A 24,169-nucleotide genomic window follows, 5' to 3' on the forward strand; every position below is an offset into this window, starting at 1 on the left:
GAAAAAAAATATTATCGACTTTCGGGGAATGCAATGTCTTTATATTTGCTGTTCGTGAGAGGATGTGGATACAACATGACGGTACACCGCCTCACTTCAGTGTTGAAGTGACCTAAAGCCCCTTGATTATTTCCTACGAGAACATCTAAAGTCATTTGTGCACGAGACGCCAGTGGATACGGTGATGGAATTAGTTGCCAGAATTGCAGCTGCGTGTGATGTGATTCGAAACGCACCAGGGATATTTGTCAGGGTGCGTCAGACACTTGTTCGCCGATGTCATGCTTACATTGAGGTTGATGGCCGTCAAAGAAATGGCTCTGAGCACTATGGGACTTAACATCTGTGGTCATCAGTCCCCTAGAACTTAGAACTACTTAAACCCAACCAACCTAAGGACATCACACACATCCATGCCCGAGGCAGGATTCGAACCTGCGACCGTAGCAGTCACGCGGTTCCGGACTGAGCGCCTTAACCGCGAGACCACCGCGGCCGGCTGATAGCCGTCAGTTTCAACAAATTTCGTGAGATAAAAGTGGGACGTTCATTGATGGTATTTGCAGTTAACTGTAACTAATGTAAATAATAACGTACAGGTAATGTGATTTTATTCCGATTATTTCGTTAAGCTGGCTGCTCCGACCTCACGTTCCCTCCCTCAAATTATTCAGTGAAGCATCCTCCAAGTCACGTTAAATTTTTGCACGCTCTTGCGGAAACACTGTATTTTCCGGAGTCGCAGTTAGGTGACTAATATGGTCAACGAAGTGATTACGTGCAATAAAGGACGCTGAGGGAATCTGAAGTGCGTTTCCATCCACGCGCATCGTACTCTACTCGCGCACTGTTTTTGTTTTCCCCGGCGAGAACCGCGTGTTAGTTGACTTTGTATGGTAAAAGGAGAGGTTTGAGACCTTTCATGGAGCCAATAGCTATGTTTGTGGTACAGTTTAAGTGAAGAGACGGATTGGTCAGCATTATTACTTTTCAATAAATTTCACTGCTTTCTGTGCTAATTTGAGAGTGATATTTTTTGAGTTACTTTTGACCTGTTGAAACTGAACTGTGTTCCCATTTTGTTGTTAGGATAATCATCAACGGCAATTCGTGATAGCCACTTGAAAGTGATTTATTGGACTGTTAGCAGTGAATCCTTCCAATCTTGTTGTCGGATCTAGGAATCTTACCTTAAACTAGTTGTTTAGCTGTCGAAGTTTTTGACCTTTGAGCTGTTAAGTTTAACCCTTTCTCGTGGGTCAAAGCGAGGATGGCAATCCGTGTTTAATCAGGATAGTGCGGGGCTGTAGACTGTGTACGCCAAACTCGTTTCCGATTAAACCCGTAGAGTAGTAAGTCGCGTAATGTGTCTCGCTCGCCGCATCACGTTTTAGGCTAATAATAAGCCCATGAGTAAAGTTTGTAACACGTATTGTTTTAGTGCTCATTACAAAAAGGCAGGGAACAGAATTTATTCGAGATACGCAACACAGAGACTGAATTCATCGTCTTCTTAGAACTAAACGGGACTGATCTCCAACCACTACTATACAGGCCTACGTGCCCAGGATATAAAATGGCTATGACGAACTAAAGAAGACGCATGAATAAATAAAGGAACTGATAGAATAGGCGAAGAGCGTTTAATTATGAGAGATCTGTGTGACTGGAATTCTATAGTAGATTATGAGAGATCTGTATGATTCGAATACTATAGTGGGAGGTACAACGGGGGAGAACAGAATTAATGGGGAATATGGGTCGGTATTGGAAATAAGAGGAATGAAAGGTCGAGAATTTTGAGATAGGTTTCATTTCTTCGTAACAAAAGATCTCTTCCCATAATTAAAGAATGTCAACCTCTGAAGGATCAGGAGGTACAGCAAGATGTCGAATGAACTCCATCGTGGTTAAACAAAGGTTCAGCAACCAAATACTGGTCTGTGAAGCATGCACGGGATGGGAATATCATATCGTACGAACATATAGAAGAAAGGTAGGGTATGATTAAATGAAATACTAAAAACGTAGGACAGAATGAGACCTTAGTAGTTATTACCTCACGAAGTAACCTGTGCGTACCTGAAAAATATCAATGTAAAATGAATGAAATCTAATACATAAAACAACTAGGAAAAATATAGGTTGCCTTTATAGTGGTGTGGAAGGTGGCCGAGGCGGTGAGTGTGTATTCGCGAACGCAACAGAAGCTTAAAGTCGCGGAAGAAAGTAAGATTTCTGAATAAGCAGTCTTCTTCAACGGTTATTTGCTTACGAAGGTTATTTTAAGAAGCTGTGCGTTTAAAAATGTCTGTACGTAATACGAACATTTTGTGATAATACATAATTTATTTTAATTCCACGTTATTTACTTTATTAACGTCATTACACTAACTTCCAAATAAACAAATAAATATTGTGTATGTGAGGCGTAACCTCTTCCACGGACTTGAAGCAATAACCTTGTGCGGACCAAGAGTTCCTCAAAAGGAGAGAGACATCCTCAGGACACAATGGACGTCGACGTACGAGATACTGATGCGAAACTGAAATATCCCCGACTTTTTGAAGCCCGAAAGGTGGCTAAAATCAATAAATTTAGTTAAATATTTGTGTCTGCTGTGGTTTAAAACCCATCGACACTAGTTATACTCACAGGAGAAAATCGAAGAGGTTGATGTCCGATTCATGGATCAGATCAATGAACACAGCATATTTTGTTCCCGCACAGTGACCTTGAAATGCGACAGGGAAATTGTTACAGTCATTCACACCGAAATGAGGTGGTAATCCGTCATTCTGATATCGTGCCTTTTCACGGTCGTGTGACGTTACATCCCAGCCTCGAATGTAGAAGAAGAACTGTGGATGGTTCATATCATTTTTACCCTTTGAGAGAGAAGGCTGTGTTAGCGGTCATAATATAAAAATGAAATGAAGTGCATAATACGGTGAACACTTCACATTGTCGCCGGCCGCGGTGGTCTAGCGGTTCTAGGCGCTCAGTCCGGAGCCGCGCGACCGCTACGGTCGCAGGTTCGAATCCTGCCTCGATCATGGATGTGTGTGATGTCCTTAGGTTAGTTAGGTTTAAGTAGTTCTAAGTTCTAGGGGACATATAACGACAAATGTTAAGTCCCATAGTGCTCAGAGCCATTTGAACCAACTTCACATTGTCAAACAGACACAACAAAGCTTACATTTCCTTGATCTTTACAGATCATATGTCCTCTCCCTCAAAAATCTCAATACAAACATCCTTTTGGGGAATAAAATGTCCTGTTCAGTACATAGCATACGCTGTAATGATTATGAATATCAGTGTGTGTGTGTGTGTGTGTGTGTGTGTGTGTGTGTGTGTGTGTGTGTGTTACTGCATGCTAGCATTTTACGAATTACTAAATGGCACAGTGGTTTGAGTTAAATGAGAGCAGAGTATTACACTTTGTCTCCTATATTACATGTTGTTCTCGCTTTTAATTACAAATTTGTCAATAGAATAGGAGTAGGTCAGAAGGATTGATTTAATGCTACAATTAAAATCTCCTTTTCTACCCTGTGGCTACAAATCACCTTATCGAGTATTAAATGATGTTACGTTTCGAGGAAGTTGTATATAAACATAAAATCAAATGCTTCAATACTCTTTTTTGTCAGGTAAATGATACTGTAGTAAATTAAACAATATAAGAAAACCGGTTCTTACAGGTTACATTTCACATTAGAATTTTTGAAATTATGGTCGATAATGACTGTTGCATCAACGCTTTTGTCCAAGAGTTAGTTTATTTTTTAGTTTTGACCCAAAGGACCTTGGTTTGGCTCCAGGCATTGCCAAAATTTTTAATGTGAGCCATAATATTCCCTCGTCCGCAGACTTTCGATCGAATGGATTGCCCTCGTTTCCTTACCAGTCTTGTTAAAATGAGCGGAAAAGCAGATCCAGTTTCAGAGCAAACTTTCGCCATTATACTGGGAAACCGTCCATCAAGGCAGAATACGTAGCTCTAGAAAGCTGAGGGCAATGTAAATCTCTGTGTCAATAACACAAAGTATATTCGGTGGACTCGCAACCTTCGAAAATAATCTTATGATAACTTCTTCGACAAAAAGTTTCGAAGGCAAATTTATTCCCGTTCGAATCTCAAAGGGGAGACTTGCAAGGGGAGGTTTATTAGAATAAGGACAAATAAGACTGACACTCAATTTGAAGCAAAGTTTGTTACGAATTTGAATGTAGTTGGGAAACTGGAAAATCGTGAATCTCTACTAGCAGGCTACATTTCGTTCTAGTGGGGTTTTCTGAAGTAAAGTGAAGTGGAAACATTAGAGAATCCTGGCCGTTTGATTTTACGCTAATAAGAAGTCTGTAACAGGTATCGTTTTAGTATCCATGACAAAAAGGAGGAGAACAGAATTGAGGCGAGATGCGCAACACAGAGACTGAATTCTTCTTCTTCTTGGAACTAAATGGGATTCAACTCCAACCACCACTGTACAGGCCTTCGTTCCCAGGACATAAAATGGCTATGACGAACTTAAGAAGACATATCACGTAATAAAGGATATGACACATTATGTGAAGAGCGTTTTTTATGAGAGGGGCTATGTGAATGGAATGATGTGGTAGAAGATACAACGGGGGAATGCAGAATTAATGGAGAATATGGATCGGGGTTGGAAATGGGAGGGAGGATAAAGATTATTTTTCCGTAAGAAAAACTCTCTTCCCAAAATTAAAGAATGTAAACGTTCAAACGATCAGGAGGCACAGAAAGATGTCGGATGAACTGTACCATGTTTAAACAAAGGTTCGACAATCAAATATTGGACTGTGAAGCATACACAGGAGGGGCAGATCACGGCGTATTAATAACATACAGAAAAATCGAGTGTGTGATTAAATGAAATACTAAAAACGTAGGATAGAAGGAGTCCTTGGTGGATTTTAATCAGGAAGTAACCACTGACTAAGTTCAAAGTATCCAGAGAAGATGAGAGAAATGTAATATAGAAAACAATCAGGATAATACAGAACGCCATAATAGTTAAAGTGGAAGGCCAAAGAAAACTTCAAATGATAACTCAACAAACACTCAGGTCATCAGTACTAAATGAAAATATAGTAATGCTAAGAACGAAACTTTCTGAGGCTTGATAACCTTATCTTGTATTCAATGTTATGAAATATCATCATGCTCATTTATTAGAGCATAATTATTTCACAAAGACTTATACGTTGAAAGCAACCAGTTGATTTCGACCTCTATGCTCACTAGCAAGTAAATTTCCGAAAACAGTTGATGGTTTTACGCGTGGAGACTTTTGGTGGAATAAAGAGAGTGACATGGCGTTGTTGTTCGGAGAACTGGAAGGATAGATTCCGCCTAATTAGACAAGGTTTTCTTCCTCAGCCCACGATGTCCGTATCCACTGGGTGTGTGTGGGTAATCTGTTAAGCGTGTCTGTTGATGTAGGTGGCTGAAATAGAAGCGTGAAATGTTTGGTGTAGCCTGTTCTCCTAGAAGGCGTCCTTAAAGTCCACATACGAATAACGGATGGAAGAGGGAACTAAGGGAATAGAATTATCCTATTTGCTCACTGGAGAAACGCACAGTCTCTGCCCAGAGAACTGTCAAGAGAAAGTTCCGCTCATGTTTGTTGCCGTAAACGCCTTTGATGTTAGCATCAAGCATTGTTCATTCTCCTTCTGTAGGCAACACAAACAACGCAGTCGAGCAACTGTCAAGTGAATAAGAGCTGCACTTGCGAGCACTTTGAAACAGTATGGTCAAAGCGTAGCAGAGTATGATCGCTCAGTAGCAGCGTTTTATAAGTGCAGGAGCTGGCACTACGCCTGCGAGGGCAGCTAGCCGCTTTACGACGCGATAAAAGACGGCTCAAGGGGCGAAGCCGCGCCCAGAAATTGCGGCCAGTCACAGAATACCGGCGGACCAGCTGCGCTTCTGTGCTGCGGTAAAGCTGAGCATGTAGCCTCCTCAAGTCTATGCTGCCAGCTGGGTTAACGTGGATCACGAGCTATAGTACCTATAAGCACGTATTACACAGAGTTTTCCACCGGAGGAAAGAGCGACGTAGCGGAGGGGTGAAAGAACTCGGAAACGTAAGGATCTGACCATCCACAGTTACCTTCCAGACAATTACAGCCTTCTAATTATATTTGTTCTAACTAATTGTCCATTTTCAGCATCAATAAACAAGCACACGTCTGCATTTTACAACCCACTGCTGCCTTGTACATTCCTTTGTATTTAAATGCGGACCTTTTAGGTTTGGCTGTGACAGCTGTGCACGTGATCTGAAAATACAGATTGTTGTAAGCAGTCACAGTTATTCGGAAGATTGTATCTCCGTCAACAGATCGATTTATGTTAATGAGGCATGGATGTACCAGGGTGAGTAATGCAACACATTTTTGTTCTGAAAGGGGACTGGTTTTATTCAGGATTCCCATACACCTTATTATTTCTTACTCTTTCGGCTACAAAACCCTCTTTTTCAACATAATCTCCATTCAATGCAACGACCTTACACCACCTTACTGGGAGGGCCTGTGCACTTGCACGGTGCCTTTCTACTGGTCGACCTCAAGGCAACCGTTTTTCTACATCAATAACCTCCTCATCATTCAAGTACTGTTTCCTGCGGACTGCATCGTTCATTGTGCCAAATAGATGGAAGTCGGGACGTGAGAGATCTAGGCTGTAGGGTGGATGAGGAAGAACAATACAATAAAGTTTTGTGAGCTCCTCTCGGTTGAACAGACTCGTCTGAGGCCTAGAGTTGTCACGGAGAAGGAGACGCTCGAATGCATTTTTGTGGCGACAGACATGCTGAAGTCGTTTCTTCAATTTCCTGAAGGTATTACAACACACCCCAGGATTGACTGTTCACTGTGAAGAAGTAGGACATCAAACACAATAACCCCTTCAGAGTCTCAGAAGACCGTCGTCATGACTTCACCGCCTGAGGGCTTTGAACTTTCCTTTCAGAGTACATGTGGTGAGGCGCCACTCCATAGATTGCCGTTTTAGTTCCGGTTCGAGGTGATGGTCCCATGTTTCATCGCTTGTGACGATATTCGTCAAAAAACTGTCATTATAATCACACAAGCAACTTCGCACAGATTGCCCTTCGCTACTCCATATGGCCCTCTGTTAGGCGGCAAGGAACCCAGCGTATACACACCTTCGATTATCCCAACTGGTGGACGGGTGTGTCAGGACTACCAACAGAGACGTCCAGTTGTTCAGCGAGGTGTTTAGCTGTGATCTGTCATCAACTAGAATGAAAGTATCCTCACGTCCCCAAGTTCCAAAACTGCAGGAGTCACAGCTGTGTGCGACCGGCTGGCAATCATGAGGTCGGACAGGTTCACGCGATCTTGATGCCATGGTGAGAGACGCTTCGCCCAACGACTCACCGTACTGTTATTGACTGCCAGGTCTTTGTAGACATTCTGCAGGTGCCTATGAATGTTTGTGATCCTCTGTTTCCCACCAAAAGACTCTCAGTGACAGTTCTCTGCTTAGAACACACCTCCGTTACAGACGCCATTTTGAAGACGACGATAGCGCCACTACTATCGGAATTTCATGAAACTATAGAGGCTCAAGCAGGAATATCCCACAATGTCTCATAACAAATTCTGATTTTCTTCAACCGAAATTGGCCGAGAAAGAAGTGGTGTTATATTACGTATTGAACGCCCTTCGTGTAAAGACATTTTGGGTAACCTGTGACACTTCTGTAAACGTACCTGTGATGTGTATACCACTGAAAGACAGTGTCTTAGATTCCCAAATGTCTAACATACCAAACATGCATGCCACATTAATTGTCAGAAATCGAGTAGATGGTGTAGATATAATCCTTCGAAACACTTAGTGGAACGTATCATATGACAAACTTGACTGGTTAAAGACGTATTACTTTCAGTTCAGACTTCTTTTATCTCGTATACAAAACTAACGTTTACAACGATCCTCTTCCTGCGCACATGTGTATGTGTATCAGCATGTACTCCACCAAACTACATACAAATCATGAAGTTCCATCTCACCAATAACAAGTGCTACCTTTCCACTAATCCTGCAAAACCTCAGGTAATAGTTGATGGAGGAACCAACCTGGCCCACAGCCTCGAGTCCTTCCTCTCTCATTCCACAACTCTTCTCACTAAAGTACAATGGAGTATCACCCGATGAAACGTATTTTGAAACCCTCACTTTCTACCCAGCAGGAAGTCCCCAACAGACTAACACATCTGAAGAGCCTAACTTGAGGACTAAGCCCATCGAATATCATACATTACGGCAAGACACTCATTCAGCCCATCCTTATGTACGCAAATGTTACCTCGATCCCTGCTCATCCGAAGTTCCACCGTTCTTTCCAAAACCCTGAGCGCCATACCTTCCAGTTTGTTTTCTGCACCCGAAGACCCAACTCCACTGTACCAACCTATAAAGTTCACATACCTGAAACACCTGGAATTCCGTCAAAAATCGTACGTCCAAGGCAAAACTGAATCTTAACAGTGTATTATGCACTATGTGAGCAAAAGTATACGGTTCACTCCCAAAAACATACGATATTTATGCTAGGTGCATTGTGCTGGCACCTACTGCCAGATACTCCATATCAGTGACCTCAGTAGTCATTAGACGTCGTGAGAGAGAGGAATGGGGCGCTCTGCGGAACTCACGGGCTTCAAACGTGGTCAGGTGATGGGGTGTCACTTATGACATACCTCTGTACACGAGATTTCCACATTCCTAAACATCCCTAGGTCCACTGTTTTCGATGTGATACAGAAGTGGAAAAGTGAAGGAACACGTACAGCGCAAAAGCGTACCGGCCGACCTCGTCTGTTGACTGAGACTACCGACAGTTGAAGAGCGTCGTAATTTGTAATAGGCAGACATCTGTCCAGACCATTACAAAGGAATTCCAAACTGCATCAGAACGCACTGCAACTATTATGACAGTTAGGGGGGAGGTGATAAAACTTGGATTTCATGGTCGAGCGGCTGCTCATAAGACACATCACGCCGGTAAATGCCAAACGACGCCTCGCTTGGTTTAAGGAGCGTAAACATTGGACAATTGAACAGCGGAGAAACGTTGTGTGGAATGACGAATCATTGTACACAATGTGGCGTTCCGATGGCAGGGTGTGGGTATGGCGAATGCCGGGTGAACGTCATCTGCCAGTGTGTGTAGTGCCAACAGTTAAATTCGGAGGCGGTGGCGTCATGATGTGGTGGTTTTTTTTCATGGAGGGCGCTTGCACTCCTTGTTGTTTTGCGTGCCACTACCACAGCACAGGTCCACATTGATGTTTTAAGCACCTTCTTGCTTCCCACTATTGAAGAGCAATTCGGGGATGGCGATTGCATCTTTGAACATGACCGAGCACCTTTTCATAATGCAGAGCCTGGAGCGGAGTGGTTACACTACAATAACATCCCTGTAATGGACTGGCCTGCCCAGAGTCCCGACCTGAATCCTATAGAACATCTTTGGGATGTTTTCGAACGCCGACTTCGTGCCAGGCCTCACTGGCCGACATCGATACCTTTCTTCAGTGCAGGACTCCGTGAATAATGGGCAGCCATTCCCCAACTTTTCAGCACCTGATTGAACGTAGGCTTTTGAGAGTGGAAGCTTCCATCAGGGCTAAGGTTGGGCCAACATCATATTGAATTCCAATATTACCGACGGAGTGTGCCATGAACTTGTAAGTCATTTTCAGCCAGTTGTTCGGATACTTTTATCACACAGTGTATCTCCTATTATTGATAACCATCTGTTACTTTCACACCTCTGTCACATCGCACCTGCCATGCATCTCCCCTCATCCTGTGTCCTCCATCAGGTAATTTCAAACGACTGCTCCTCAGAGACCATAAAATAATTCTTAAAATCTACCTGTACAATGAATTATAATCCACCTTACCTCTTTCATTCCAAATGAAGGCTCCAGACCAAAGCTTCCCAATATGAATCCATCCTAACCGTCTCCTACCACCCATATTCTGTCTCTTGACCGCCCCAACACCCGCCTCACATCCTTTAACATATCACCTTCTCTCCAACTCCACCTGCATCCAAATCTCTTACCCACAAAATATTAGCAACATAAGGTGATTACTCTCATCATTAACATACACCAACCGATCAAAAGTACCCAGACACCTCTGTGTAATGCAAAACTGTCCACTAGATATCACAAACAGCGGACTGACCAATTTGAAAAGAAATGGGGTGTATCGTGTTATCAGTAGAGAAGCAGTGATAACAGTACTGGTCATTCTGGAGAGATCAGTCACTTCGTGTGTGGACTGTTTAGTAGATATCACCTGCGTAACAAACCCACTAGGGAGAGTTCAACCCTTGTGTGTGATGTCCTTAGGTTAGTTAGGTTTAAGCAGTTCTAAGTTCTAGGGGACTTATGACCTAAGATGTTGAGTCCCATAGTGCTCAGAGCCATTTGAACAACCCTTGTGAAGTTGCCAGTTGAGTGGTTGATTATGTGAATTTTCAGTGGAAGGGACAACCACAGCTAAACGATGGTTCAAATTCCTCTGAGCACTATGGGACTTAACATCTGAGGCTATCAGCCCCCTAGAACTTAGAACTACTTAAACCTAACTAACCTACGAACATCATACACAACCATGCCTGAGGATTCGAACCTGCGACCGTAGCGGTCACGCTGTTCCAGACTGAAGCGCATAGAACCGCTCGTCCACTCCGGCCAGCCAGAGCTAAACCAAAACCATACAGTCACGTACCGACAGAAGGTGACCGACAGCCATTGCGACAGGTGGCTGAAAAATTGCATGAAATCATTGGTAACAGTCACTCGTGAGTTCCGAAGTGCTACGAACAGTCCACCTAGCACAAAGGCCGTTGGTAGAAAGTTTTAAAAAAATGTGGGACAATGGTCGATGCTACTGAACAGTGGATGACAGGAAACGAGTGATTTGGAGGGACGGTTCACGCTGCTGTGCGGCCTTCCGATGGAAGACATTGTGTTTCGCGAATGCCTCGAGAGAATTACCTGCCATCACATGTAGTGCCGGGAGTGAGGCGCGGAGAACATGGTGTTACAGTGCGGTGGAGTTTTTCGTGTTAAGGGTGTGGTAGCAAAGCGCTAAATGTGGAAGGGTATGAAAACATTTTACAGCGTTGCGTACTGCATACATGAGAGGAATAGTTCAGAGACGATAACTGTTTTTCTATCAGCGTGACAATGCAGCCTGTCATGAAGCGCCACTTTTGAAGCAGTGGTTTACGGATAACAGCCTTTCTGAAACGGACTGAATGGCTCCTAGTAGACCAGAACCCAATGGAACACCTTTGGGATGAATTAGAACGGCGACTTCACCCCAGACCACAGTGTGAACATGGATAGCTTCCCTGGTTTTAGTTCTTGAGGAAGACTGAGCTGCCATTCTTCCACAGACATTCAGATACCTCACTGAAAGTGCTTCCACCTGAGTTCAAGCCGTCACAAAGGAGAACGGGACGCACACCCCATTTTAATGCCCACTCATGCGTGTCCGAATACACTTGAGCAAATCATCAAGCTTCAGACTTTTGCCTTTATTTTTAACGGTGTATTTTACTTTTTTAATTTTTTTATTGAAAACCTGAAGAGTGGCAACATGGCTGTACCTAGTCTCCCCGCAGCTCGGGGACTGTGAATTATACGTAAATGAGAAGTGGAAATTTTCAAGTGTATCTTCGGTTCCGTCATCGATAGTGGCGAATACCGTGATGGTACCTTTAAGTACGAAACAGCCGAGTTCCTGCAGACATTGCTGGTTTTGTTGTGCTTGAAGCAGTTCTATAATCTTGATCAAAGTTCGTTAATTTGACGCCTCTGAAAATCAACGAGTGTTTTGAGTGATTACTCTCCACTGGGTGTCATTTTTACACAAGTGCCTAGAGCAGAACGTGCGCTGTAGCTATTTTGTTACCTAATAAGGCCTCACCTGTACAAAACAAGGCCAAGGTATATATATATATATATATATATATATATATATATATAAAATAATGCTTTGACGGGTGACACTACTGGTGATTTTGAACAAAAAAGTCTAATAAACATGAGCCGTTTTCTTAACCGTCTCTAGGTAAACCATTGAAAACTGCTAGAAACGATAAAGTTGCAGGTGACGGTAAATTAAGATACTGTTATGTTATGGTTTGTTTACTTGTGTACGTTTCCTCACTGAAGATGTTCAAACAGTCTACCGTCAACTTCAGTGCATGTTGTTGCTCTTGTAGACAGGTGTGTGTCGCCGATCGGAGCTCAGTTTTGCATTCCTTTACCTGGGCACAAGCACGTAAAATACGAGCGAGAAGTGCCTCTTTTGTGTCCACTCTGCGCTTGTAGACGTCGCTCTTCGGACACCCCTCACAATCCAATGGGTAAGGTCGAATGACCTCGGTGGCCAAACAATGACTCCACGACGACCGATCCAACGGCCGGGATACGTTGTTTTCAGATAGAGTGTCAATGACGGTACGGAATGTGTAGGAGCTCCGTCACGCCGAAAGTACATACGACCTCTTGTTGCCAAAGGGATATCCTCCACGTATTCTGGTAACATATTTTGAAGAAACTCAAGATACCGTGTCCCAGTAAGACTGTTATCTAAAGCAATTCGACCGATGAGTTGGTCATCAATAATACCGCTCCACACCTTGACTGAGAAACGCCGCTCGGTTTCCACAGTAGCGTACACATTTTCATTTGCCCATACAGGAGAGTTGCGCGTGTTGTTGATTCCGTAAATGTTGACTCATCAGTGAACAGAATACGTGGAATTAATCGCTCATTGGCGATGATCCACTGACAGAAATCTTGCCGGGCGGCAGCATCACCCCCACGCAGATGCTGTACAGTGTACAGTGTACACACTGCCGATGAAAGGGGACGCAGACCGTGCTCGTGTACTGCGCGTATCACTCGTGTTTGTGGAATCCAAGTTGGACAACAATTCTTCTTGAGGTAGTAGTAGGGTTGCGTTCCACTACTTGAACTTCATTAATAGTTTGCTGTACGGGACGTTCAGAGACAACTTTTACGCTGGGAAGCATACCACGCTCACGCAGTCCGTGAAACACCCTGCTATCTGGCACTCAGCTATTCGAAAATCGTTGTTGGTACTCTAGCACAGCAGCTCTGGAATTCCTATCGGACAAACCATAGACAAACACCTTTCAGCGTACCCTCCATGTGTGAAGACCCGTGACATTTTAACTATACAAAACTGTAGTACCGTGCACTACGACAAGCGCTGTCAGACTGAGACTTGAAGTAAACAACTGCACCATGTGGAAGTGAACTGCGTACTGACATGGTTAGTAAGGACGACGCTACGCGTTTCCTGTTCCTAGTTGTTTTCATTGGTTTACCCGGAAAAGGTTACGAAAGGGGCATACGTCTATTAGGAGTTTTTTGTTCAGAGTCACCACTAGTATCACTTCTCAAACCATGTACCTTTCCTCCTACATATATTGTGTCCTATTAAACCAGTGTAATTGTACATCGTTAAAATGTATAATCTCGTCGAATGCTGCCAGCAATACAGAACAAGCAGTAGCATCAGATCTTAATGATAATCCAAAAAAAGAATCGCCACCAATATGTCTCAACCCCATCTTCATCGCTGCAAATGTCTATTGTGCATAAGGTTATATGGGATGGATATGAGATATTGATACAGCTGGATGGGTAAAATTCGCATACTTTAATTGAAAATGTTGAGAGCAGCTAACCCGGCAAAAGCAGTAAGTGTTTCTTTCTATGTTGGACTGACGGCTCGTCAGCAAAGTGAACAACGTCCTTGGTTCACTGATTTCGTAGCTTCTTGTATACTGAAGACTGTGGTGCAGTTGTGGACTCGCTATTTTGATGAGGCTTCCAGGGGTGTCTTCTAATGTTTGTCGTGTCCTCTCCCCTAGGTTGTCTGTGTGCACCGACTTTTATGGAGGCGCGGACGAATACTGTTACTAACGATGAAGGTATGGGCATTAGTGGCAACCTTTGTTTGTCTGGGGATTTTTGGTCCTTGATGGAGATTTCGCAGGAAATAAAAGCGCCTGCAAACAGCCAGTCTGGATTTACTGCGCTGGGCTTAGATCGGTGCGAAGACAGTGCCGTGAGGTCGGCAGAGGCACCGCCTTTCACGCAAAATCTGTTACCACAAATGGCCAGCCCATAGTTTACGGCAACTGCATCATACCTCCGTAAATCTACCAACGAATTCTCTGAACACATGTCGCGCAGATTCACTGCTGCATTGCTTTCCATATGTGGACCATTACACTAATAAGCAAGTGTTGATAATTTTACGGCTCATAAATGTTTTTAAGAAGAATGGGTCCCAAAATATGATAGGAAGACCAGAGAATAAACCTTTGCCTCTTCAGATTATTTACCCAAGACGCTCACCCTCTGTTTGAACTATAGATGGTTACGTATTTCTGTGGCATGTAGCTGTTATCTCGAAACTCTTCACTGAGATATTGAAGTACCTCACGCAGGTTGCGATAGTACCTGCTCTATGGACAAGAGTGTTGAAGAGATAGACGAATCAGCACAGTTTTAGAAAGCATCATTCGTCCGAAACTCAGCTTGCCCTTTTTCCACATTATATCATGCAAACCATGGATGAGGGGCCACAGACACATCACATATTCTTAGATTTCTAGACTTTTAGTGAAGCCACGATCATAAGGAATAGTTTCCCAGATATGTGAGTGGCTCGATTCTACATACATAAATGATCTGGCGAACGGCGTCAGTAGCAGTCTGCGATTGTTTGTTGACGGGAAGGCGTCGTCGTTGAGTGACTACGGGAAGATACTACATGATTTTGACTAAATTTCTGTTTCGTCTCATGAATGGTAACTGGCTCTAAATGCAAAGAAAAATATAAGTTAATACAGATAAGTAGGAAAAACAAACCCGTAACAAACGAATAGAGTACTGCTAGTGTGTCGCTTGATACAGTCAAGTCGATTAAATGTCCAGGGGTAACGCTGTAAAGCGATAAGAGATGGAACGAGCATATACGGACTGTAGTAGAGAGGCGAATGGTGGACTTGGGTTTATCGGGAGAATTTTGAGAAAGCGTGACATGTGTAAAGGAGACTGCATATAGGACACTGCTATGAACCATTGTTGAATACCGTTCGAATGTTTGGGACCCGTACCAGGTCGAATTAAAGGAAGACGTGGAAGCAACTGAGAAGAGGGCTGCTCGATTTGTTACCAGAAGTTCGAACAGCACGCAAGTACTACGGATATGTTTCGTGAACTCAGATAGAAATCGATGGAGCAAATGCGAAATTCTTTTCGAGGAATACTATTGAAAAAATTTAGGGAACTGTAATTTGAACTTGGCTGCAGAACGATCTCAATGTCACCAACGTAAGTTTAGAGTAAGGACCACGAAGATGAGAAATTAAGTCTCTTACTGAGGCATACCGAGAATATTTTTCCCTCGCTCTATATGCGAGTGGAATAGGACAGAAAACGACTGGTTGTGGTATGGGGTACCCCCGCCAGCTACCCTACGGTGACTAACGGAGTTTATGTGTAGATGTAGATGTAGACGTCACTTGTCTGCTGTGGATAGTGGCAGCTGCCTCATTGCTGATAGAAACACATGTCCGTCGCCATGTAGGCTCTGTATCCCAAGGTGCTGTAGACGTTACGAAACACGAAGATTCACAGTTCCGAAAATATGAGATGTTAACAGCTTACAAGACTCATTTTATACGGTGGGGTACTGACAGTTTGTCTTTTCGTTAACCAACTTTGAATGGAACAGGTATCGGGAAAATGTTTTTGGTATATTGTATGCATACAGTTACTGTGTAGTAGTTACGTAGATGTTTGTGGAACGTGATGACGGTAGTGGCAAGAGCGGGAAGGAGGTGGTGAGTCACTGTGCCGAAATTATACTACACGTTTTGCTTGAAATAATTTATCAGACAGCAATTCGAACTTCTATATCAAAACCCGGAAACATTGTTTTAACTTTCACAGGATGAATGACACACGCTATGTACTTTATATTACAATTTATGATGACATATTGCCACAAGAAATAACACTGAACAGTGTGATGCTGACGCATATGGAACCACAATTTTTACATGCTACGTATCGCTCAAGAAAAGAATGTTTCAAAACTAACATAAATGTCAAAGAGCTGAAGTAACAACTATACAAGTTAAAGCCGGAGCTACAAAACTTAGTGGCCCATTCGCGAAATCTGACTTAATTTAATTCCAAAAGAATGAACTTACAATTGAAATACAAATTATTAAGACTTGTAAAATACGTTATCACAAAGTTCACTTTTGAAAGGCGCAACAGTTATTACATAACTTCAGCCACTGAACATTCTCAAATTTAAGGATTAAATACACAGACACCAAAAAACGTAAATCTCAGGCACACAGCTTTTTCAAACGTTATCTAGCTGTAGGAGCTGATGCAGTTCATTAGACTCAGAGGTACTTCCAAAAAAAAGATTGACTGTCTTACAAAACGAGAAATTAAAAGCCAAGTTACTTAAGTGCCTGGTTCCAAATAATAACACACTGGTGCAAGCCCTACTGTGAAACAGCCGCTCTCTGCGTTTTTAACAAAACATCAGTTACCAAGGTGGCCTTTACAAACCATTAACAAAGAAGAACATTTGTGTGGAAATACCCGAAACATAGATCTGTCTGGAACCGCGCGACCGCTACGGTAGCAGGTTCGAATCCCTCCTCGGTCATGGATGTGTGTGTTGTTCTTAGGTTAGTTAGGGGACTGATGACCACAGCTCAGAGCGATTTGAACCATAGATCTGTTACCACAAGTAAACAATATAACTACGCTGATGAGCCGAAGAAACTGATACACCTGTCTAACATCGTGTAGGGCATCCGAGAACTCCCAGAAGGGCCGCAACACGACGTGGCATGGACTCCACTAATGTCTGGAGCTGCCGGCCGGTGTGGCCGTCCTCCGGTTCTAGGCGCCTCAGTCTGGAACCGCGTGACCGCTACGGTCGCAGGTTCGAATCCTGCCTCGGGCATGGATGTGTGTGATGTCATTAGGTTAGTTAGGTTTAAGTAGTTCTAAGTTCTCGGGGACTGATGATCTCAGACGTTAAGTCCCATAGTGCTCAGAGCCATTTGAACCAATGTCTGGAGCTGGAGGGAATTGACATCATGAATCATGCAGGGCTGTCCATAAATCCGTTACAGTACGATGGGGTGGATATCTCTTCTGAGCAGCACGTTGCAAGGCATCCAAGATATGCTCAATAATATTCGTGTCTGGGGAGTTTGGTGGACAGCGGAAGTGTTTAAACTCAGAAGATTGTTCCTGGGGCCACTCTGTAGCAATTCTGGACAAGTGTGGAGTCGCATTGTCCTGATGGAATTTCCCAAGTCCGTCGGAATGGACAGTGGAAATGAATGGATGCAGGTGATCGTACAGGATGCTTACATACGTGTCACACGTCAGAATCAAATCTAGACGTATCAGCAGTCCCATATCACTCCAACTGCACACTCCCCACACCATTACAGAGCCTCCACCAGCTTGAACAGTCCGCTGGTAACATGCAGGGCCCATGGATTCATGAGCTTGTCCCCATAACCGTAAGCGTCCATCAGCTCGATACGATTTGAGACTCGTCCGACCAAGCAATATGTTTCTACTCATCAACATTCCAATGTCGGTGTTAACAAACCCAGGTAAGGCGTAAAGCTTTGTGTTGTGCAGTCATCAATGTTACACGAGTGGGCCTTCGGCTCCGAAAGCCCATGTGGATGATGTTTCGTTCAATGGTTCGCACGCTGACGCTTGTTAATGGCGCAGCATTGAAATCTGCAGCAATTTGCGGAAGGGTTGTAAGTAGGCTGTTTAGGTTTTCTTATTGGTAACGCCACGTAGCGCTCTGTGTGAGAATCACTGGCTGTGCTGTGTGCAGTCTGTGGCTGCTTTGCATTGTTGTAATACTCGCCATTGTAGTGTTAGGCAGCTGGCTATGAACAGCGCGTAGCGTTGCGCAGTTGGAGGTGAGCCGCCAGCAGTGGTGGATGTGGGGAGAGAGATGGCGGAGTTTTGTAATTTGTCATGAACTGCTATATATATTATGACTATTAAGGTAAATACATTGTTTGTTCTCTATTAAAATCTTTCATTTGCTAACTATCCCTATCAGTAGTTAGTGCCTTCTGTAGTTTGAATCTTTTATTTAGCTGGCAGTAGTGGTGCTCGCTGTATTGCAGTAGTTCGAGTAACCAAGATTTTTGTGAGGTAAGTGATTTGTGAAACGTATAGGTTAATGTTAGTCAGGGCCATTCTTTTGTAGGGATTTTTGAAAGTCAGATTGCGTTGCGCTAAAAATATTGTATGTCAGTTTAAGCACAGTCATGTATAATTGTTCTAAAAAGGGGACGTTTCATATGTCGACCCTTAGCCGAGGACACCTCACTGGAATCTTCTGATCTTTTTCTTGTAGTTTATGTAATTAGTGTAGCTATTGTTTATTGCTAGCGCGTAATTGTAGAGAGAATCTCCTTTGTAGTTGCAGCCTTTCATTGTTGTACAGTAAAACAGTTGTGGCATGCATGTAGATTTGCACCAAATATTTCGCTGCTGCGCTTGCAATTAACGAAATATTATTTTCAGTGTTATGTTAATGTGTTCCCCTATTTTTGCTCTTCAAATTGTGTTTTTCTGTGTTGTCGTGTGAAATATTGTGACAATAATGGCGTGTGAAAAACGTAACACTAGGCTCCAAAGTAAACTGAGAAATAATAGTGACGACGAGCGTAGCTTATCAGCGCCGCCGAGTAATGAATTTACTAATGTTCAAAGTAGTAACTTGGTAATTGTGCATAGGGAAATGGACCGGGCTGCAAATAATGGTGTAGGCAGTGAAACAATTAGTGAACAGGGAAGCATTATCGATCGATCGGTCGGCAACAGCTCGCCTCAGGAATCCGAAATAACACATTTTCTGCTTGTCAAAATTTGAATGTTGCCGGTGAAAATGCACTGCAAAAAAGCATAGAGAAACAGATTCCAGACACTAATACATTACTATTGCAATTAATGCAACAAATGGAACAAAATCAGAGACAAATGGGACAAAATCTTCAAAAGTTAGACGCAATGGAACAAAATCTTCACACCACGCTTGAACAAACACGTGAAGATTTGACTACTGAGTTACATAAAATCGAATCGAAATGTCAAAAAGTCTGTAACGACGTAAAAACATAAATTTGTGAGCATTTTCAATCTATTATTTCACGGCATGAAAATGCATTATAGAATCACGAAGCAGCCATAAAAGAACTGCATATTATTGTTCATGAAAATCATGAAACCTTGCAAGCTAAAATTGACTCAGTTGCATCTACCGATTCGGTTACGCAACTTGCAAAAACTGAGGAAAACTTAAAGGACACAGTAGAAAGACACATGGAGGAAATTAGTACATTATCAGAGAAAGTAGTTGAACTTTCGGATCAGGTCACTAACTTATCTACAAAGGTAGATGATGATCTGAATGACACAAGACCTGTATCCTTCACTGACACAGAAGAGTATGAACAAATTAGAAAATTCAAACAAAATCAAAATCAAATTAATACGCAGTACAAAAGAGAAATCTGGGAAGTACAAGATCAGTTGGCACAAGTAATACAAAAATTTCATATTTCAGAGGGCACTCGCGCTCCAGTACGGGAAGAGGGACATAGAAATACGGAACAACCACAAAATAATAACACAGGACACTTCAGAAATTATGAAAGAAATTGGCAAGGCGCATTGGATTTTGAGATGGAACCGCCGACACGACCTAACAATGACCGATATGCGACTCGCCGACATGATGATTTTGACTATAAGCTGTTCATTACTACACGTAAATTCAAAACATTTAAGAACTCTGGCAACGACATTCATCCACAAGCATGGCTCCATCAATTCTCTCATTGTTTTCCTAACAAACTGGTCGTTAGAACACAGATTAGAATTTATGTGTGGCTACTTAGAGAGTGAACCAGCTGTAAGAATGCGATCGGTCATTCACGATTGTCACAGTGAAGGAGAATTTTATCATGCCTTCCTCTCAGCATATTGGTCTCAAGCTACACAAGACCGAGTAAAACATAGCATCATGATGATGAAACTTTGAACAATATGAATTCTCCAGTCTTGTGAAATATTTTGAAGACATGTTGCATAAGGATCAGTATCTTTCAAACCCATACAGCCCCTCAGAACTCATCCGCATTTGCATACTCAAATTGCCTGAACATTTACGACATATTATTTTGGCAGGACGTTGCAAAGACGACATTGAAGCTTTTCAGGGACTCTTACAAGAATTAGAAATTGACACTGACAATCGCAGGACACGAAAACTGAAACACAACAATTACAGGTCACATCCGTCACAATTTTGCGATGAAAGAAATATCAACCGGACACGACAAGGCTATTCTTACAACGCAAATCGTGAACAAAAGAGACACCACCCATATGACAACCACTGGCAGAGTAATAATAGTTACAGAGACAGATCGCATTTGCATAGTAATGACTATCACAGAGACAATCAGAGAAACAGACAATATGGGAACCAAAACAATTATTATCAAGGGAGGCAGAATAACTTCAGACGCAACAGTTCGGCGCACATTTACGATTCAGGGAGAAATTCTCCACCACGTGACGGACAAGGAAGAAACTACGGAATCTACCGACATGACGACAGACGATATATTCGTAACGACAGACCTGATTTGTATCAGAACTGGCGAGATTCAAACAGGGCAGGGCCTTCTCGTCAGAGTGAATTTGTAGAAGTTAAGTCTCCTAATCCCAATAACAACGCGCGCCAACAAAGAGACAGACACTGACTCGCGCCGCAGGCACCCACGTGCGCCAGCTGGCTCAGAGAAAAATAACATAGAAGCTAACCTTGAGAAAAATTCCAGTATTCTTTACCGACGTATACTGCATGATAATTGCGTTCAAGCTGAAACTCTGAATACTTTGAAGAGTAAAAGATTGTACCACATTTCAAATGTAAAACCGTTTATTGAAAGATAATCTGCTTTTTAACTTTGTCTTTGCCATAAAACTTTTCAATTGACGCTACTAGTACTCTTTGTCGCACTGAGAAACTGTTAACATGCAACAATGTTTTGAAGTTAACTATCCAGTCTAGAACCTAGGGAACATTTTTAAACAGAAATTACGAATGCATTGTTATAGTGAACAGACGACACAGTGTTATTGTGTGTGTGCATTCTAATGAGATTTTAATGCAACATTTTGGTTTATTTGAAAATACATTCTGAAGTTAAAGTGCTTTCTGAGAGATACCAGATGACACAGAGGTTAGTTTATGTGACAGCTACACGATTTTATCACGACGCTACTAATGAGTGACAATTTACAATGTTGCTTTTGCGGTGTATCTGTTTCATATCTGCACAGTTTTCTGAATTCTTCTGGAAAGTAAAACATGTTTTAGTAGTAACTTCTGTGGTATAGCTACAATGTGAGAGCCTTTTTTGTAGCACAACAATACTTTACAGTACAGTACTTTCTTGATCACAGTAATGTATGTAATAACTACGATATCTATACACAAAGCATTTCTCTTTCGTTTATGATGGGGTAAGTACATTGACTTCTGCAGAACTTAGCTTTTGGAGGACGATAATTACGACACTTCAACAGAATTATCTTACAGCAAGACGCACATTTAGCGCTACAGGACACGCATTTGAGTGATTAATTTTGTACTTAAAACATTTATTTTTAAAGATATTTGAAGTACAATGATACAAAGGTTTTCCGTGATACATTTCGTTTCATTGCTGTAATCTGTAACACCTGAGGGTATAATTACATTAATCCTCAGGGGGGTACATGCTTACTTTGTGTACCATGTGTTTGGCAAGCACAAGGAGCCCTAGCTAATATGGTATTTGCTTATACAACCCTACACATTGGTACCATATTTCTCTAACACATGAATTACACAGCTATCTGATCATTTAACTGAGAGACAAACTTTCTTTTTACTGCATCAGTGATAAATGTTTACATAATTGCACCGTTGGATAACTTAACACTTATGAGACTGTATTTTGTCTGTACTTTGTGAACTGTTCATATTTTTTCAGAACCATTGTGACACTATGAGAGCTTTGAATGATGTATTTGGTATGAGATCATGATTTTTAAAGTACGTTTGAGGTAGATGACACTATTGAAATGAGCAGAGAATTTTTTTAGGTTTTGACATTATTGCAGAAAGCTACAACGTTTTTGAGATTTGACTGGGGTGTTATGATGTTATTTTTACGACGACGATGTGTATTATGCTGTTGAGGTATGTTTATGATCAATAAGCTGATGCTATATGTGTTATTTGAGTATGCTATGTATCTGTTATCATGAAATATTGAAGAAGTGTCGATGAATAAGGTAAGGAATAATGAGCAGTGGTTAGGGACTCTGGTTTGTGAAGAAGGTTGTTGGAAACCGAGAATCGTACTTTAAGAGTTATGAAATGTGTGTAAATGCGTGAATGTATCACAATGCCGACAAAATCTTTTTGAAAACTGTTATATTCATAGGATTTTGTTTCTACACATTTGCAACCCAAATTCTTGACCTGTGAAATGTTTTTATATGAGACTGTCACTGTAGCGGAAACTGCCATCGTAAATATTTCAGCAAGAAAGGTAAGTGACCTTGGCGTAATGCGTTTTGGGCGCCCAGCTGAGAGGTAGACGTCTGACAAAAGAAAGCCATTAGGTGCAAAAAAAAAGGAGGCCATTATCCTCGCTATTGACATTCCTTTGTAGAACGCATCGCAAATACGACACACTCGATCTTGAAAACATACGATTACACCGTGGGGCTCTTAATTTATGATATTTACTAAAATGCTTAATGAAATGATGAGAAACATTTTACATCCATTGTCTTTCTAGTTGAGAAATTGCTCATTTTGTTTAATATCTAATTTCTAGCGGCACTGCAGCATTGGTTAAAATAAAATTTTATAGATGTACTGATATAAATATTTTCTGTCTACAGATCGAGTAAATAATAATTTTTTTAAAAAAATGAGGGAGCACAAAAAGACATTTACCTTCACAGGAACTGCATACATAATTTACTTTTCAAGTACTTGGTAACTTTTTTGGCAGAATAACTTCTTGTGGTGCACCACTTTAATTACATAGACATTAAGATGCGATTATACATTTCCTTTATCTGCATTGTTGTCTTTAGTGTACTATTTTTTCTGCTTGAGCTTTGTCATGCTTAGGTATACGTTATAACATTTACTGCTGTTTGCCAGGCATAGTGCTACTAAATTTCACTTTACTTTACTCTGTTAAGCCAGTTTTACTACTTACTTATTTTTCTTGTTTGCTGCTTATTGCGTTATATTAGTTGTAATATTGCTGCTTGCTTGGCCAGTATGAATAATTTGTCATTGCTGTTTGTGTTAATTGTTTTGTACTGCTGCATTGCCTCATCCCTTAGTTTAATATCTGAGCTCAGTAGATTTAAGTTAGCTTAAGAGGGGTAGACTATATAAGAAACTGACTATGGAGAGTAGGTAAAGAATGCATTGCGAAGTTATATGAAAAAGATTTGGGCCAAAATGAGTATTGTACAATCAGAAATAATTATTTTGAAAGAAATATCAATAGAATACAGGGAGGAGGTATATACTGCAGTAAAACAAACCCTGTCCTTTCCTTTTGTATTATTATGCCATGTGTTTGTGTACCCTTGTGTATTTGTGTACTTCCTGTTTTTATGTGTTTATCTGATAAGACTTATGTTGTAGAATTTTTCTAGTACTAAGCTACATTCACTATGATGAGAAATACTCTTATCCTTAAATATAATTGGCATTAATAATATGTTATTTACCTTGTAAATATGCTTAGACATTATTTATTCTGTTTTAATGCTTATGTGTGAAGTTGATGTTTCGAAAGTTATTATGATCTTTTATGTATGTACTCATGTCATAATTCCTGTAACACTGATGTA

Source organism: Schistocerca piceifrons, chromosome 4 (genome assembly GCF_021461385.2).
Source record: "Schistocerca piceifrons isolate TAMUIC-IGC-003096 chromosome 4, iqSchPice1.1, whole genome shotgun sequence".
NCBI lineage: Eukaryota > Metazoa > Arthropoda > Insecta > Orthoptera > Acrididae > Schistocerca > Schistocerca piceifrons.